This window comes from Cricetulus griseus, assembly GCF_003668045.3.
Source record: "Cricetulus griseus strain 17A/GY chromosome 1 unlocalized genomic scaffold, alternate assembly CriGri-PICRH-1.0 chr1_0, whole genome shotgun sequence".
In the NCBI taxonomy this organism is placed as follows: Eukaryota; Metazoa; Chordata; class Mammalia; order Rodentia; family Cricetidae; genus Cricetulus; species Cricetulus griseus.
The window spans coordinates 59,740,138-59,758,607 of NW_023276806.1; the positions used below are offsets into that span (position 1 = coordinate 59,740,138).

General features: G+C 40.1%; 1 protein-coding gene and 1 pseudogene across 1 annotated transcript in view; both read right to left on the reverse strand.

The window, feature by feature from the left end:
• Nucleotides 1–18,470, reverse strand: part of Rnf115 (ring finger protein 115) — a 65,855-nt gene that overhangs the window by 34,427 nt on the left and 12,958 nt on the right. The gene's annotated exons all lie outside the window — the stretch shown is intronic.
• On the reverse strand, nucleotides 7,279–7,378 carry LOC113833225 (annotated as a pseudogene).

Below are 18,470 nucleotides of genomic sequence, written 5' to 3' on the forward strand. Positions count from 1 at the left end.
CATGGTGTTTCATCACAGCAATAGTAACCCTAACTAAGACAGATAAGTATTTCTTTAACTAGAAGAATTAATCATCTAATTTTTTCTTCAAAGCCAATAAAAAACTGCAGCTCCACTGGGCAGTGACGGCAGCTCATGCCTTTAAAGCATCACTTGGGAGGCAGAGGCAGGAGGATCTCTGTAAAGTCAAGACCAGCCTGGTCTACAAAGTGAGTTCTAGGACAGCCAGAGAAACCTATCTCAAAAATGAAACAAAACAAACAAACAAACAAAAACCTGCAGCTACAATGCTTATATCAAGGTAATTAAAAAAACAAACAAACAACAACAAAAAAAACCCCTAGTATTATTAGCCAGGTGGTGGTGGCACACAGCTTTAATTCCAGCACTTGGGAGACAGAGACAATCAGATCTCTTTGAGTTCCAGGACAGCCTGGTCTACAAAGTGAGTTCCAGGACAGCCAAAGCTGTTACACAGAGAAACCCAGTCTTGAAAAACAACAAAATACTAATATTGATGAATACAGAAACTACTATTTTGCACTATGTATATCTAAGAGATAAACTGAATCACGGCATTAACCAATTTATAGCCCAGGAAATTAAATGCTTTAAACATTTCTAATGTTTTGGTTTGTGTGTTTGTTTTTAGAGACAGAGTCTCACTATGCAGCACTGGCATGAAGACCAGGCTAGCCTCAAACTCACAGAGTTCCTCATTTCTCAGTCTTTCAAGTGCTAAAATTAAATACATGAGCCACAACTCTCTTCTGAAGTAAAATGCAAAACTCTCAGCTCTTTTATAGAACAAGAATTCAAATAAGTAAGGACGATGAGATGGCTCTGCAGGTAACGGCGCTTGCCTTAGTGTTTATTGCTGTGACAAAACACCATGACCCAGGAAGGGCTGCCGTAAAGTCTTCATTGTGCTCATGGTTTCATGGGCTGGAGTCCAGGATGGCAGAGCATGGCAACAGGTAAAGCTGGGAGCTCACATCTTCATCCACAAACAGGAGGAAGGAAAAACTAATTCAAAAGTCTTCTGAAACTTCAGAGCCTACCAGCAGTGACCTGCTTCACCAGCAAAGCCACATCTCCCAAACAGCACCAACTGGAGACCAAATGTGAATCTCTGGGAACTATTTACATCCAAACCACAATACCACACAAGCTAGACAACTCTCAGTGCCACCCCAGAAACCCACATGAAAGTGAAGGAGAGAGCCACTTCCACAAAGGAGCTATGACTCCACATACACACCAACACAATATTAATAAATGCATGTTTCTTAAAGGAATTTAAATAACCAAAACATCACCACTAATTAGTTTCTGTATCCTTCAATAATAAACATCTCTTTTAATAATATCAAAGTTTGGGGCTAAAAGAGAATACACACTTTCAAGACTACTTTATCACCCTGTTTTCCAAGGGTGCTTTATCAAATATACCTGAGAAAGACATTTTCAACTAGTTTCTTGTTCTATCTGAACACTAAAGCTGGTTGATCTGCTGTTGATATAGTTATAACTATCTCAAACAAAAATGGAATAGTAACTCAAATACCCAAATAACTGAGCAATTCCTCACATCAAGATTAACTTGAGGAAGAGCCAATCAAATAAGAAATCAATAATATTTCGTAAAATAAATGCCTTAACAAATAGACACTGAACAAAGAAATTCTAAATTTTGCCTAGAGGACCCAGGGAAGGTATTTCTAAAACAGAGTTCTAAGGTATTTAATCTGTTCAATGAAGAAGGAAATTATGTGTGTAAGACTGTAGTGATAGAAAATAGTGCTTTGGAAGCCAGGCATGGTGGCACATGCCTTTAATCCCAGCACCAGAAAGGCAGAAGCAGGTGAGTCTCTGTGAGTTTGAAACCACCCTGGTGTATATAGCAAGTTCCATCTGGAGCTCCATAGTGAGATTCTGTCAAAAAATAATGAGAGAAAGAAAATAGCAGGTTGGAGATTGGAGAGCAACAGAATGAAGGTGGATATTCAGGATTGGTTACACAGGGACTAGATTATGGAAACATTCAGATTACCATAAACTTCATCCTGTGGATCAGGAGCTTTCAATCTTTTTCCTCTGCATGAGACACCTCAGCACCTGACATTTGTAAGGATGGGTACTGTCTTGAAGTCCATCAGTCACAGGCATTGGTGAAGAGTTTCTATAATGCTCAGGAATAAGGCTGGCTTTGAGTGAACATGCCAGATCCACTCTCAAGTTATAGTTATAGAGAGGATGGGAGAAATAGTCAAAGAACTGGAGTGTTGAAAAAAAAGATTGTGGTGATTTGAATGAGAATGGCCCCCACAGGTTCACATATTTGAAAGCTTAGAACCTAGTTGATGGACTGTTATGGAGGATTAGGAGGTATGGCCTTGTTAGAGAAGGTGTGTCATTCAGACTGCAAGGTTTCAAAAGAACATGCCAGGCCCAGTGTCTTAGTGTCTCTCTCTCTCTCTCTCTCTCTCTCTCTCTCTCTCTCTCTCTCTCTCTCTCTCTGTGTGTGTGTGTGTGTCTATAACTTGTAGATCAGATGTGCGCTCTCAGTTACCTCTCCAACACTATGCATGCCTGCTGCCGCCACCCCACCCCACCCCAAACCACCATGATGATCATGAACTCACCCTCTGATAGTGCAAGCAAGTGCCCAAGTGCTCAATTAAACACTTCCTTTTATAAGTTGCCTTCACCATTGTGTTTCATCACAGCAGTAGAACAGTAACTAAGACAAAAACTAAGGCTTTAAGACTTAACTACGTAGGTGAAAGGTCTTAGAAACACATGAGATCACATATAAAATGACAGAAAACTCCACTGAGTCCCCTCCTTGGTAATAGAAGAAATCAACCCAATTCAGCCTATCAACCCAATCTAAGGTGATTTTCCTCTTAATTTCTTCAATGATATCCATTTCATTCCTTTATGACATGCATTACAACTTATAGTTGTATTTGTTTCATAGTTTGTTAATGTCTTTCTCCCCTCAACAAGCTGTTCCCTAATGGGAGGGTCCTTATCAGTTGCCCAAGGCGAACAAGTGTTCAACACACATTTGCTGAGAAAAATGTTTGTGAAATTACAAGCCACACACCTTACAACTACAAAAAGACAGAACACCTGAATCTTGTATGGTCAGAAAAGAGGCAGAGTAGAAGTATATGACAGCTAAAGCCTAACATTTCAAAGATAACACTATTAAGGATAATTACAAGATCTAGGATATGGCTATAGGAATAGTTAGTTAGCCAAGGTGGAAAGGGATGAAGATCTTTAAAGGGTCATCTGCCTGCATTAACACCAAACATCCAAAATAATGTTCAGACTCATTGGTCAAAGGGGTTCCTTGGAACCTCCCCATATATCACAGCTATTGCCAAGGCTATTGTTTGCTCTCTGCAGCATGATGGAGGCCTACTGAAGGCATGATGAAGACCCTATTGCTGAAAACATTACTTATGTCCTCAACACAGAGAAGTAGAACTGGTGCCTAACTAGAAGCTTCACGCATATTGACTAGCATTCATGGTGCAGGAAGGTACTCTATACAATACCAGAGGAGAAAGGTAATCATCAGTATCACCCAGCTATAAATAAAAACCCTGAGGTCTACAACAGCAGCTTGTCTGCAAGATATACTTGTACAATAGTGGCACAAATGTTATGGGAGTGGCCAACCCCCTTTTTTTTTATTTCAGGCCCATTTCATAAGATAAAACCCATATATGACATTGCTAAAGTGGTCAAGAACATGATACTAGATAGGTCATAGGCCTAGGAGAAAACCTAATACTATTATTCTGCTAAAGGAACACAGCAATAAAATAAGTCCTAATGACATACTGCTATACCCACAGATCAGTACCTCACTCAACCCTCATCAGAGAAGCTTCTTCCTGCAGTACATAGGAATTAACACAGAGACCTACAATTGAACAATGTGCGGAGAATGAGAGACTTTATAGCACTGAGTCCTAAATGACATATCTTCATCAAATCTCACGCCCCAACCCAAACCCCCATCTCAAGGCTCAGGAATCTATGTGTAAGTGGAGGTGACAAGATTTGAGAGCCAGAGATAATAGATGACTCTAAGGAATCAGAGTCTTCCAGATACAACAAAACTGATGCACATATGAACTCACAGAGACTGTGACAGCATGTGCAACAGATATTCAAGGGAAATGGATACATTTCCCCTAACCAAGAAACTCTCTACAATTGATACCTGCTAGTAAAGGGAGAATCAGTTTTCTCCAATGGATTGTCACTGGGTGTATCAACCACACTCCAGAAGTCCCATGCCCAGGAACAGATAGCTAACACAAAACAAACTCCTTGTTAAGTTGGTTGGTAGGTTGGTTTTTTTTTTTTTTTTTTTTTTTGGTTTCATTTTTGGGGTTGTTTGTTTGTTTGTTTGTTTGGTGTGTGTGAGAGAGAGCCTTTTTGTTTTGTTTTATTTTGCTTTTTTTTTTGTCTTACTAGTCTTTTGCTTGTTTCTTTTGATTTTAGGTTTTTCAGGGTATTTTGTTTCATTTTATTTTGATTTGGTTTTTTGGAAACACAGAGAGAAACACAGGGGTGGGGAGCACACAAAATTGGGTGGGTAAGGAGGTGGGTAAAATCTGGTAGGAGTTGAAGGAGGGGAAAACATGATAAAATATGTTTGAAAAATGTTTTATATAAAAAGTAAGTGAAATTCTGCTCAGAGTTGTGGCAGATAGAAGACTACTTCAAATTACTTCAGATTTCACAACATGGGTGAGGGAGAAGCCTGATGTAAATATTAGGAACTGAGTGAGAATACAAAAGTTTACTACCTTCTCTTCATGATCCTAGACAAGGTGCACTCTAAAAACCAGGCTCCTGTACGTGAGCAAGATACTCCATATGTAGATTAAACCAAACTGTAAGAGTGCCACATAGTTTTTCCTGTCATTAGGAAGTAACAAAACATCCTTTCATTTGCAAGCACTGATCAAGCTTTTCTTTTCTTTCTTTCTTTTTTTTTTTTTTTTTTTTTTTTTTTTTTTTTTTTTTGAGACAGGGTTTCTCTGTGTAGCTTTGGAGCCTATCCTGGCACTCGCTCTGGAGACCAGGCTGGCCTTGAACTCACAGAGATCTGCCTGACTCTGCCTCCCGAGTGCTGGGATTAAAGGTGTGCACCACCAACGTCCAGCTGATCAAGCTTTTCTACTAATTTTCTAGTACCATGAAAACATTTTTGTTTAATAAGCAGACCACTGGAATACAAAAACAAGCAGATAAGCAGGTATGGTGAGAGGCTAGGGAGATGGCTCAGTTGGTAAAATGACTGCTGGGCAAGCACCAGGACCCAAGATTAGATCTTCAGAATTCACATAAAAAGCCATGGATGGCACCACATGCAACACCCACCCTGAGGAAGCAGGAATAGGTGGATCCCTGAAACTCACTGGCTGGCCAGCATGCCAAGTCAACAAGCTTCAGGTTCAATGAGAACACTGTCTCAGAAAATTAAAGGTGGAGAGCAATAGCACAAAACACCAAATGTCAACCTTGGACTTATACACACACACAAACAAGTATATTCACATGCACACACATACATGCAAACACACACATATATTTGCATGCACACACATACACACACATTCACATACACATACATATTCACACACACATATATATACACAAATACACACATATATTCACATACACACATACACACACACACACATTCACATATACACACACACTCTCACACACACACAAACAAACCCATAAAGAAGTACATACATCATACACATACATTTTTTAAGTAGGTATGATAGCACACACCTGTAATCCTAGAACTCAGAAGGCAGAGGCAAGAGGATTGAACACTTTGGGTTACATAGTAAGAGCCTGTCTCAAATAATTAAAAATAATAAATTTTAAAAGAGCATATACTGCTAGGGTAATCCAGGATAAGTATATATCACATCTTCAAAATAAGATATCCAGGCCCCCAGGTTCCTCTTCTCTGGGCAATGCCAAGTAGATCACAGCTTATGTCAGCCTCTAACTTCCTCTTCTATGCTTTTATTGCTACCTTCAATTCCCACATCCCCATCTAATTGTACACATTTCCCCTGAAAAAATATAATGCAATTACTTTGTTGTTTTTCTAGTTATAATCACAATACAGCCATGCCCTACACTGACTGCAAGTACACTGCACTTTAAGTGTTTAGCATAATTACTTCTAAAAATGACTAGCTACATTCCATCCAATACATGAAACCTGCCTAGAATAGATCAAACTTTAAGACACAAAGCAACTTTTAACAAATACAAAAGAAAACAAATAATTTGAAGAGGGTCTTACACTATAGCCCAGTCTGGCTTCAAACACTCAATGTTACCCAGGTTTGGCTTGAACTCAGCACAATCTTCTTGCTTCCATCTCTAAGTGATGAGATTTGAGTGTGAGCTACCATGCCCTTCTTGAAATAATTTATCATGTCATAGTGGAATAAAGCTAGAAATCAACATAAGAGAAACCATAGAAACTATACAAATACCCAAGATTGAAGAGTACACTTTTGAAAGACCAGTGAGTCACTGAAGAAAGCACTTAAGAAATTTTAAAATTCCCAAAGTAAAGCAAAAATGAAAGCACAACTTATCAGAAACTTTTATGACACAGTAAAACCAGTTCTAAGAGGAAAGTTTACCATTATGGGTGCTTATATTTAAAAAAAATCAGAAAGATCTCAAAAAATAACAATATACTTCAAGGTCTTAAAAAAAAAAAAAAAGCCAAACTCAAAATTAGTAGCTGCTAAACCAGGACAGAAATTAATGAAATAGAGAATAAAGGAATAATATATAAAGTTAAGAGTTGTTTGGAGAAAAAAAATAGACAAGCCCCTAGTCAAACTAACTGAAAGAGCATATCTCAATTAATAAAATTAAAATGAGAATTACAACAAATTTGGTCCAATGAAATCCAAAGGATAACTAATAAAAAACATAAATTTAGAAAAAAAAACTAGAAAATCTAGATAACCTGGATAAGTTCTTCGGCATACATAACCTCCCAAAATGAAATGAATAAGATACTACATAGATTTGTATTAATAAACAAAACTGATGAAGTAACTAACAGAGTCTCCCAACACAGAAAGGCTCAGGACCTCACAAATTCACAGCCAAATTCTTCCACTTTTCTTTATTTTATGGAGGAAGAGGGAAAAGAGCCCATCACGACTGGGAGGCATAACAACAGGGAAGCACAGCAACAAGCAGAACATATAAAACGAGTGTCATGCTTACACAGAGGCCATGCTAATCTCTGTATCATTAAACTTTACATATGTGTTGTTAAAGTAAACACAAATCCTACCAAACCTTTATTTTTTAGATGTATCTTATTTATTATGTTTAAATACACAGGAGGGAAGTACCCAGAGTACCAGAAGAAAGTGTCAGATTTCTTGGAATTGAAATTACAGGAGGTGACCTGCCTGACATGGGTGCTAAGAATCCAACTCCAGTCCTCTTCAACAGCAGCATGTGCTCTGAACCACTGAGTCATCTCTCTAGTTCCTTTACCAAACTTTTAACAAAGAGTTAAAGCCAATGCTTCCAAAGCTGTTCTATAAAACATAATGGTAAGAATTACCACCAAACTCATTCTATGAAACTAATATTACCTTGATACTAAAACCAGATAAAAACACAGCAGAAGCCAGGGGGTGCTGGCGTACACCTTTAACCCCAGCATTTAGTAGGCAGAGGAAAGCAGATCTCTGTGAGTTTGAAACCAGCCAGGTCTACAGAATGCCAGGACAGCCAGGGCTACACAGGAAAACCCTGTCTCCAAAAAAAAAAAAAAAAAAAAAAATTGGGGGATGGGGGCAGGGCACAACAGAAAAAGTAAACTACAGGCCAATTTTCCTGATGGACATAGATATTGTAGAATAGAATATTTGTTTAACTATGTAAAGATGTGTTACATTTGTTTGTGTTGCAGAGTAACTATGTAAAGATGTGTTCCATTTGTTTCTGCTGCATTTGTTTAACTATGTAAAGACATGTTGCTGTTTCACCTTGCCTGCCTAAGGCATCTGGTTTGTTCTAATAAAAAGCTGAACAGCCAATAGCTAGGCAGAAAGGATAGGCAGGCCTGGAAGACACAGAGAAGAAAGAACAGGGAGGAGAGGTAGATGCCTGGGGCCAATCAGGCAGTAGCCAGACAGACATGGAGGAACCAGAAAAGTAGATCATGGGGGGGGGGGCAAAAGCCCTGGGGCAATGAAGAGAAACAAGTTAAAGTAAGTTATAAGAGCTAGTGGGACAAGCCTAAACTAAGGCCAAAGCATTCATAACTAATACCTCTCCTCCATGTCATGATTTGGAGGCTGGCAGTCCACATAGATACAAAATTTCTCTCTAATATTTCTTGCAAACTGAACTAAAGAACCCATTAGAAAGATCATATACCTTGGCTTAATTGATTTCCTTCCAGAAATACAAGGTTGGTTCAACATACACAAGTCAGTAAGTGTAATACAGCATGTAAACAGACTTAGGGATAGAAATCACATGATCATCTCAATTAGATGCAGATAAGACCTTTAACAAAGTTCAACATTCCGTCACAATAAAATCACTGACAAAACGAGAGACAGAAAGAACATATCTCAATATACTAAAGACTATACATAGCAAACCTATAGCCAACATTATACTAGTGGAGGTGTTGGCAACTGAAAGCATGTCCTCTGAAATCAAAAGTAAACAAGACTATCCATTCTCTCCATTCTTTGTTGTTGTTTGTTTGTTTTTGTTTTTTCAAGACAGTATTTCTCTGTGTAACAGCCCTGGCTGTCCTGGAACTCACTTTGTAGACCTGGCACACTCTCTTCATTCTTATTCAAAATAGTGTCCAAAATCTTAACTAGAGCAATAAGGCAAGTGAAAAGAAGAAAAAGGGTCCAGAAAGAAAAAGAAAAACTCAAATTACTCCTACTTGCAAGAGGACATGATCCAGCATAACAAAAAGACCCTAAGATTCTACCAGAACATTCTCAGACCCGATATTTTTGGCAAATAGTGGTATATAAAACTTACAAAAATGGTGTTTCTATACTCCAGTAATGAACTTGCCAAGAATAAGATTGCTTTAAAAAAAAAAAATGCCACTCACGATATTCTCAAAGAAAATAACTAGGGGAGGGGAGCTGAAGAGATGGCTTAAGGATTAAGTCATTTGATAATCTTGTAGATGAGGACCCAGGGTCAGTTCCTAACACCCACATGGTAGCTTACAATCAACACAGTCTGTAACTCCAGTTATAGGGAATTCAATGCCCTTTTCTAGCCTCTATGGGCACTGCATGCACATGGTACACACATACATGCACACAGATAAAATACTCACACATACAATAAGGCTAGCCATGGTGGCATGCATCATCAGTCCCAGCACTCAGGAGGCAGAGGAAGGAAGATCTCTTTGAGTTTGAGACCAGTTTGCTCTACACAGCCAAGTCTATATACTGAGACCTTGTCTCAAAAACAAGAAAATAAAAAATAAAAACACCAATAAATACTTTTTAAAAATAAATAGGAATAAGCCTAAACAACAAGGTGAAAGTTCTATACAATGAAAACCCTTAAATCACTGAAGGAATTAAAGAAGACACTACAAGATGGAAAGACAGAGCACACTCACAGATTGGCAGAATATTGTGAAAATAGTTGCATCACTAAAAGTGATCTATAGATTCAGTGCATTTCCTCATCAAAATTCCAATGACATTTTTTAAATAACTAGAAAAAAAATCCTAAAATTCATATGGAAGCACAAAAGGCCCTAAATAGCCAATGCAATCCTAGGCAAAAAGAACAATAGCAATGTTACCATAACAAAGCACCATGGTACTAGCACAAAAACAGATAGATACAGAGACCAATGGAAAAATAAGGTCCCCAAAAATAAACCTCCATGGCTACTGCCACCTAACATTTGGAAAATGTGTCAAAAACATAATACAATGGTGTAGTGATATATTATGATCTAATAAAGCTAGCCACAGCCACAGAGGCCAGGCAGTGGTGGCACACACCTTTAATCCCAGGACTCAAGACACAAAAGCAGATGGATCTCTGTGAGTTCAAGGCTATCCTGGCCTACACAAGAATGAATCAGTCTAAAAAAAGAAACGCTCACACAAAGGAGATCTCAGCACTTGGGATCCCACGCCTTTAATCTAACCTCTGCACTAGAGAGTATATAAGGAGCTCAGTGCAATCTCAGAAGGCAGTCTAGGATTCTGAGGCTTGGTGGGGAGCAGTGCAGTGTGGAGATGCAATCTGAGATTCGGTGGATCGCCCCTTCAGTCTGAGCACTGGAACAGGTGAGAGCTCTCTAGTAGCTGGCTGCTTTGCTTCTCTGATCTTCAGCTTGAACCCTAATATCTGTCTCTGGGTTTTTAACATTCATGTTACACAATGCAGAAAAGACAACCTTTTCAGCAAACGATGCTGGAAACACTAGATATGCACATGCAGATGACTAAAACCAGATTCCCATTTCTCACCCTATATAAAACTCAAATCAAAATGAATCAAGGATTTTAATGTAAGATTCAAAATTCTTGAACTGATAAAGAGAACACAGGCAAAATAGTTCAAGACACAGAGGCACAGGCAAGGACTTAAAAAAAGAAAAAAAAAAAGGCTTTAACGGTAAAGAAAATAACCCCAAGAATTAGCCATTATGTCTGGCTTTAAGAGAAATGTATAGCAAAGCCTTTGTGTCTGACCTTTAGTGAAATGCTTCAGCCTTTGCTATGCTTGGGTCAGTCAATAGTAGCAGAGAAATTGTTTTGAGACCATCCAAACCTTGAAGAAGTGTGGTCTCTCTGGAAAATCTGTACTTGGTGCTATGTGAGAGCTTGTAGCTGCACCAACCTTGGTCCCGAAGACTCACCTGGCAGAACTGGAGTTCTTACTTTTGATCTTAAGGGACTGAGATTTGTGGGGGTTGTTTCTCACAGGCAGCAAGAGCAAGATAACTTTGGTAGTTGGAACCTTTCCCAGTCCCAATTAACCTTGTATATGTTTGAATAAAGTAACTGGAGCGAGCTAGCTGGGTGTCAGTCTTTTCCAAGAAGGCTGAACCCCTCTGTTCCTTCGGAAAATGAAGGCTTAGCATCCTGGTGAGTTTCACTCTTCACTGTGGCACACTACAACCGACATCAAACAATACTGCACACAAAGGAAATAGTCACCAAGTAAAATGGCAGCCTATGGAATAGGAAAAAATCTTTGCCAACTATGTATCTGACAGAATTAACATCTAGATTCTATAAAGAACTAAAAATTAAACACCAAAAAATTCTCCAAATTATCCCATCAATAGCTGAACTGAATACCAGTTCTCATAAAAAAGGAAAGGAAGAAAGAAAGAAAGAAAGAAAGGAAGGAAGGAAGGAAGGAAGGAAGGAAGGAAGGAAGATAGCCACTGTTAGAAAATTATGGTGAATATCCTTAGCCTTCAGGGAAATCTGTATCAAAACTGCAATGTAATTCCATCTTACCCTAATCAGAAAGGCTATTAGCAAGAAAACAGAGGCTGCAAGACAGTTTGGTGGATAAGGTGGTTGTCCTGAACCCTAAAGGCCCACATGGTGAAAGCAGAGAAGCAACTCCAATTTGGAAAGAAAACAATGCTGGTAAGAGAGATTGTATGAGGAAAAAGAAAAAGAAATCCTTACACAGTGTTGGTGGGAAATTGACATGGATTTCCCTCAAAGCACTAAAACTAGAACTACCATGTAATTCAGCTCTACCGATCTGGTAGATACACTCAAAGGAATCTAAATCAGCACACTGTACACCTCTGCTTTTTGCTGTATTCAGTCAACCTGTGTTCACCAACAGGTAGATACGACTTCAGAAAACATAGAATGAAATTTTATTCAGCCATAAAAAAAAAGGATGAAATCATGCAATTTTCAGGAAAATGGATGGAACTAGAGATCATCTTGATACAGTGAAATAAACTAGACTCAGGAAGACAAATGCCACATTCCCTCTCATATTCTGTACCACAGACTTAGATGTGTACTGGTAGATACGTACACACATACATGTGAACATACAAAAGCAGAAGCACTGTAATGGGGAGGTAGGGATCTAAAAAGGGGGTACGAGAGATAATGGGTGAAAAGACAAAACATCTTGTTTTCTCTCATAAGCAGGATCTAATTTAAGTATATGTTCACACATACATGAAGGAAAGAGAAGGAGGGGATTATTATTGGGGGAGATAGAAAAAAAAAAAGATCAGCAAGTGAGAGAGGAGAACATGGGACAGAAAAGACAATGGAAGGAGTAAGAATGAGGTACAACAATACATATGAAAACGGAGCCATCAAGATGGCTGAGTGTTGTGGGATATTTTGATCACACTCCAACGCTCCCAAAACTGCCAGTAAAGTTTACTTTGAATCAAAGGGCGGAGCTAGCTATATCTGACCAGAATTAGCCATAGACATTCTTGGAGGGCCTAGGGCATTTAGAGAGACACAGGAAGTAGTAGGGAGGGGCTTAGAAAGACTCAAGGGCCCTTTTGGATTGAGGAAGGAGAGAGAGAGGAAGTCACTGGTCACTTCTCCGCTGCTTCTCTGATCAATCAGATTTTTACCCTGTTATCTGACTCCCGAGTTGAAAGGTGCTTGCTGACAAGTAGACAACCTAAGTTGGATCCTCAGAACATATAAAAAGAGAGAACCCACGCCACAGGTTGTCTGTCCTCTGACCTCCACACATGCACCATGGTATGTATACATGTGTGCTGTGTATACACCCCAACACACACATAATAATAATAATCAATAATAATAATAATACAGGCATTATGGTACATGCCTTTAATCCTCACACTTAGGAGGTAGAGGCAGGCAGATCTCTCTGTGAGTTTGAGTCTACATAGATAGTTCCAGGCCAATCAGGACTATACAATAAGACCCGTCTCAAAACATAAATGTAAATGTTTAAAAATGAAAATAAAATTTCACTTTGAAAACCATTATCTTGAGCAGGCAGGAAGGCTCATGGGGTAAAACCACATGCTGCTCCACCTAAAAACCTGTCTGATCCCTGGGACGAATCATATCTGGCTTCCATACATATGCTATGGCACATAGGTATACACACAAAGTACAATTATTTTGCACATCAACTAAAAAGTCAATAATAGAAGATACTTAGTATTGGGTATACTCAATTATTTCAGGTGTTCACTAGTGATTTAATATAAAACTATAAACAAGCAGAAATACTTTTCACCATTCATAATCTGAATCAGGAACAGCTCCTTACACACAGTTTAGCCCTAATGTTTACCCAGTTACAAGAATATTATTGGGGGCTGGAGAGATGGCTCAGAGGTTAAGAGCACTGGCTGCTCTTCCAGAGGACCTGAATTCAATTCCCAGCAACCACATGGTGGCTCACAGCCATCCATTATGAGATCTGGTGCCCTCTCTGGAAGCAGAATGTTGTATACATAATAAATAAATAAAATCTTTAAAAAAAATAAAATAAAATAAAAGGCTGCACGGAAACCTATGGTCTTGCAACCCAAATCAAAAATAAAATCAGAGGGGACAGCAGAACCAGTGCCATGAAGAAACAAGGGGAATACTCCAGGTTAAAAGTTTAAGTGGAGATGGGGGTGGGAATGAGAGAAAGCAGGTAGTAGGATATGGGTTAGCCAAACTAAGGACATAAAAAAAGAAGCATTATGGAAACCCCATAGTTTGTAAACTGATTTTTAAAATATAATATGGGGATTGAGATATGGCTCAGTGATTAAAATCAATTGCTGATATTTCAGAGGACCCAGGTTCAGTGTCTAGCACCACATGATGGCTCACAATTGCCTATAATTCCAGTTCCTGGGACATGATGCTCTCTTCTGACCTTTGCAGGCACAAGCACACAGGTGGTAAACTTACATGCACGATACTCATACACATAAAACTTTAAAAAAATAACAAAGTGTGTGTGTGTGTGTGTGTGTGTGTGTGTGTGTGTGTGTGTGTGTGTGTGTGTGTGTGTTTGGTGTTTGAAAGGGCATTTGATCAGAAGTACCCTGCATGGGTGGGCAATACTGTTCTCAGAAAACATGGACTATTTAAAATCTCAGTGCCAGGTATTCAATACCTCCCAACAAGTTACTGACCAGGAAGGAACACAGACATCCAAAACAACATAGGCTATTGCTATTACTATTAGTTACCCATAATAGCAAAATGGTAAGACCCTACTGCTAAAGATACCACCCATTTTGGTTGCACCCAATTAATAAATCAATCTCAAACTAACCAAGAAACTCTCCTTGCTGGCTAGCTTTCAGAGTGCTGGAATGTTCTGTGTGGGTTTCTGGGGGAGAAAAGAATCAATGGACTTACCCATTGCTAGACCCTGCATGCTACAATCCCATCCCTCCAAACAAGTTGTTCCCACTGATAGAACAGTAGCTTGATGACTATAGGAGTAACCAACCGTTTTCTGATTGGATTGGAAGCCTGCTCTAGGGATTTTATGTCTAGTACTGCAAACTTGGTCAAAAGCTGCTGGGTGAGAAGGTCACGGGCTATAGGAAGGAACCTATAGGTATTGTTTATACCTACAGATTTTGTGCTGTTTTCAACTTTGGTCAGAAAAGCTGCTTTTTGCAGTGGTTAATGCAGAGACTCACACCTGATCAAAGTGCTGAGAATTAAGAAACTATGAGTACTTGGTCACAGACGGGCAAGTCATCTGTGTCAACCTCTCCCATCCAAGGCACAGAGAGTGAGCAGAGAAAAAGTAAGAGAGAGCATGGAGAGAAAAGCTGTCTTCTACATACAACACCAACACATGACTGAATGTGGTGGCACACCCCTTTGATCCCAGCGCTAGGGAGGCAGAGGCAGGTGGATCTCTTTAAGTTTGAGGCCAGCCTGATCTACAGAGCGAGTTCCAGGACAGGCTCCAAAGCTACACAGAGAAACCTTGTCTCAAAAAAACAAAAACAACAATCAACACATAACATACATGCATCAATTCATAAAAGCTGTGACTGCTTACACAAAACCTGCACAAGATCAAGCCAAAGTTCTAACAATGGGGGCTGGAACAAAGGCTCAGTGGTTAAGGACACTTATTTCTCTTACAGAGGACCTGGGTTTGGTCCCTGGCACCTGCATGGTAGCTCACAACCCTCTCTAACTACAGTTCCATAGGATCTAACATTCTCTATGACCTCCACACAGGCAATCAGACATGCATGCAGACAAAATACTCACACACATTTATATTTTTAAATAAATAAATCTTTTATAAAATTCCAGCATGGACTGGGGAAGAACTCCTGAGATCCCACTCTGAGCTGGGAGCCACAGGCAGCTGACAGCTGCTAGGGAGAGTCACTTTTCCTTAGAGATGTGACGGCTACTAGGCTGCCCATGCCCCAGTGGGTGGCCCACACTAATGAGCATATGGTCAGCACTATTGCACTCTGGGGATTACTATGCCTAAAAATAATAAAAGAAGACAAGAAGTCAAGAGGGAAATCACTGAAGAAGTCCTGGAGGAAGTAGGGGGAAGTAGTGGTGGGTGGATAATATCACAATGCATTATATGTGGGAGCCAGAGAAATGGCTCAGCAGTTAAGAGCAAGTGGCTGCTCTACCAGAGGACCAAGTTCAATTCCCAGCACCCACATGACAGCTCACAAGTATTTGTTAACTCCAGTTCCAGGAGATCCAATGCCTTCTTTTGGCCTCCCTGAGCACCAGACACACAAATGGTGCATATATATCCATGCAGGCAAGATACCCATACACATACAATAAAAATACATAACCTCCCAAAACACATCATATACATGTATGAAAGTTTCATGTACATGTATGAAAGAATAAATTTTACTCTTTAAAGGCCTGGGAACACAGGCCTTTAAAGCGCTCAGGAGACAGAGGCAGGCAGATCTTTGTGAGTTCAAGGCCAGTATGGTATGCATAGCAAGTTTAGGATAGCAAGAGCTATTTAATAAGAACCTGTCTTAAAACAAACAATAACAACAACAACAACAAAAAGAATATGTTCTACAAAAGTACACGTTTAACTATACTGCAGTTAGGGAAGTAAAAGCTAATAAAATGAACTTTTCTGGATATACTAATTTTAGGTACATTCCCTCAAAATAATAATTAATTCATGTTTCTGAATAGTCTAAGTTGTCAAGAGTAAGGAATCTGAGACCACACAAAGCAAGACTGATTACCATTTCACTATGTACATGTCTATCAAAACATGGTGGTAAACACGTATAATTCCAGCTATAAGCAGTATAATTCCCTCCAATTTGAGACCAGCCTGCCCTACATCAAGGAGCTGGAGAGAGAGCTCAGCAGCTAAGAGCACTAGTTGCTCTTCCATTCCCAACTTCAATTCCCAGCACCACATAGAGGCTCACAACCATCAGTAACTCCAGCCCCAACGGATCTGAAGTCCTCTTCTGGCCCCCATGGATACTGCATGCACACGGTACACAAACATACATGTAGGCAAAACAACTAAGCACATTAAAATGGATAAAAATGCACATAAACAAAAATAAAATAAATATTTTTTAAACAAAGAACATATTCTAACATATTTCTTTGCTGAGGGGTACAGTGATAGGGCACTTGCTTAGCATGAGAAAGGCTTGGGGTTTGATAACCAATACCATAAAAAAAGAAACATTTCCCAGAGTCCTAGATTGCTTCCTGCCATCATAGTCTATAACCCAGAAGAAGATAGGTGGAGAGACAAAACTTAACAAACAGCAATATGAATTTGGAGGCTTTCCATGTGCAAAAACTATAGAACAAAATTATCTTATACAAAATCCAAAATATACCCAAAAGTTTACATTATTAGTCCACAGATAGCAGGAATGAATGGAAAGCTAAGGCCTTGTCGGTTTCAATAATGCATAATACATTCAAAAGATAAAAGAAAACTTTTACTTTCAGTTCAATATTTCTCTAAGTAACCTTGGCTGGTCCTTGACCCTACCAATGCTGACATGCAAATCACTGTGTCCAACTGCTGGTGGTGGGTGCTTTTACCCCTCTTAACAGTTTTCAGTGCCTGAAGGTCATGCTGCCCCTAGAACCATGCAGATCAGGGTGGCCTGTGATGACACCCACGGCCATACTGATGTGCGGGCCGAGCTGTGGCTGGCGGCCATTTCTGGGTCCTTGGCCCTGCCACAGACAGAGTCTGTTGAGATCCATGGCTCCTGTTGCCATGGGAGGCTGTATGACTGCCCAGGGTCTGAACTACCACATGGGGCCAGGTTGGAGCCTGGGGACCATACTGTTGCTAGGCCCATCCAGATCTGAGAGGTCTACACCACCACTGGGCCATGATGACATCTGGCCCCAAGCTACTATCAATTGTCACATCTGGATCCGAGGTCCTGCAGCAGCTGAAGTCTGTGTGGATGTCCACTGCCCATGTTACCACAGGGACCCATGAAAACCAGGTGCTGAAGTACTAAGGGACCTGCTAAGTTGGCCCCACGCCTCACTGGCCAGGAGTCATACCCCCATATGCCCCACACACATCCACCCCACTCACCCCCCTCTCAGGAGAGCTGACCCTGAACCTCTCCAGCCCTGGGATAGTGAACACTGATGACCCCCACATGGAAAAGCAGACCCAATAGGAGAGCTGTCTCCCCACACACACTTGGGAAAGTTCACCCCAGCCCTCACCATGGCATGGGAGAACTGGCCCCACCCCTCATCTGAGTAGGATTGTCCCAGCAGCCTGGACTGACCAACTCAGCTGCCACCCAGGCACACATCCAGGACTTTGGGTTGGCACACTCCAACACCTACCCCATCTATGACCTGCTAGAGGGTGTGAAGGGACTGATCTGTGGAACCATAGCCACAGGGTCTCCATGACCCAGGGCAGCAGCAGGATATCAGAGAGGAATGTCAGTGGGGGTTCAGTATTGATGGTGCACCAATGCTGGAGGCCTTGAACCTGACCCACCTCACATTACACAATGAACATTTGTAGGTAAAGCTGTTTGGACCAAAAGGTATATATACTACATGATACACAGCAGCTCCCAGTGCCACTAAGATGAATGAAGAGGCGATGGAGAGTCAGAGATGGAAGAGTGAAGTGTTTTTTCTTTTTTCTTTTCTTTTTTATTATTCATTTTTATCTTAATTTTATTCTTTTTTAGCTTTCCTTAGAGGGAGAAACACTACAAGAATGGGGTGGATATGGAGGGACTGAAAGATGAGTGGGATTGGGGTACATGATTTGAAATTACCAAAGAACAAATAATAAATAAACAGAAAAGAGTTGTAGATTTACACCAAGTAGTAACAGTAGTCTCTGAATTTATTCAGTGA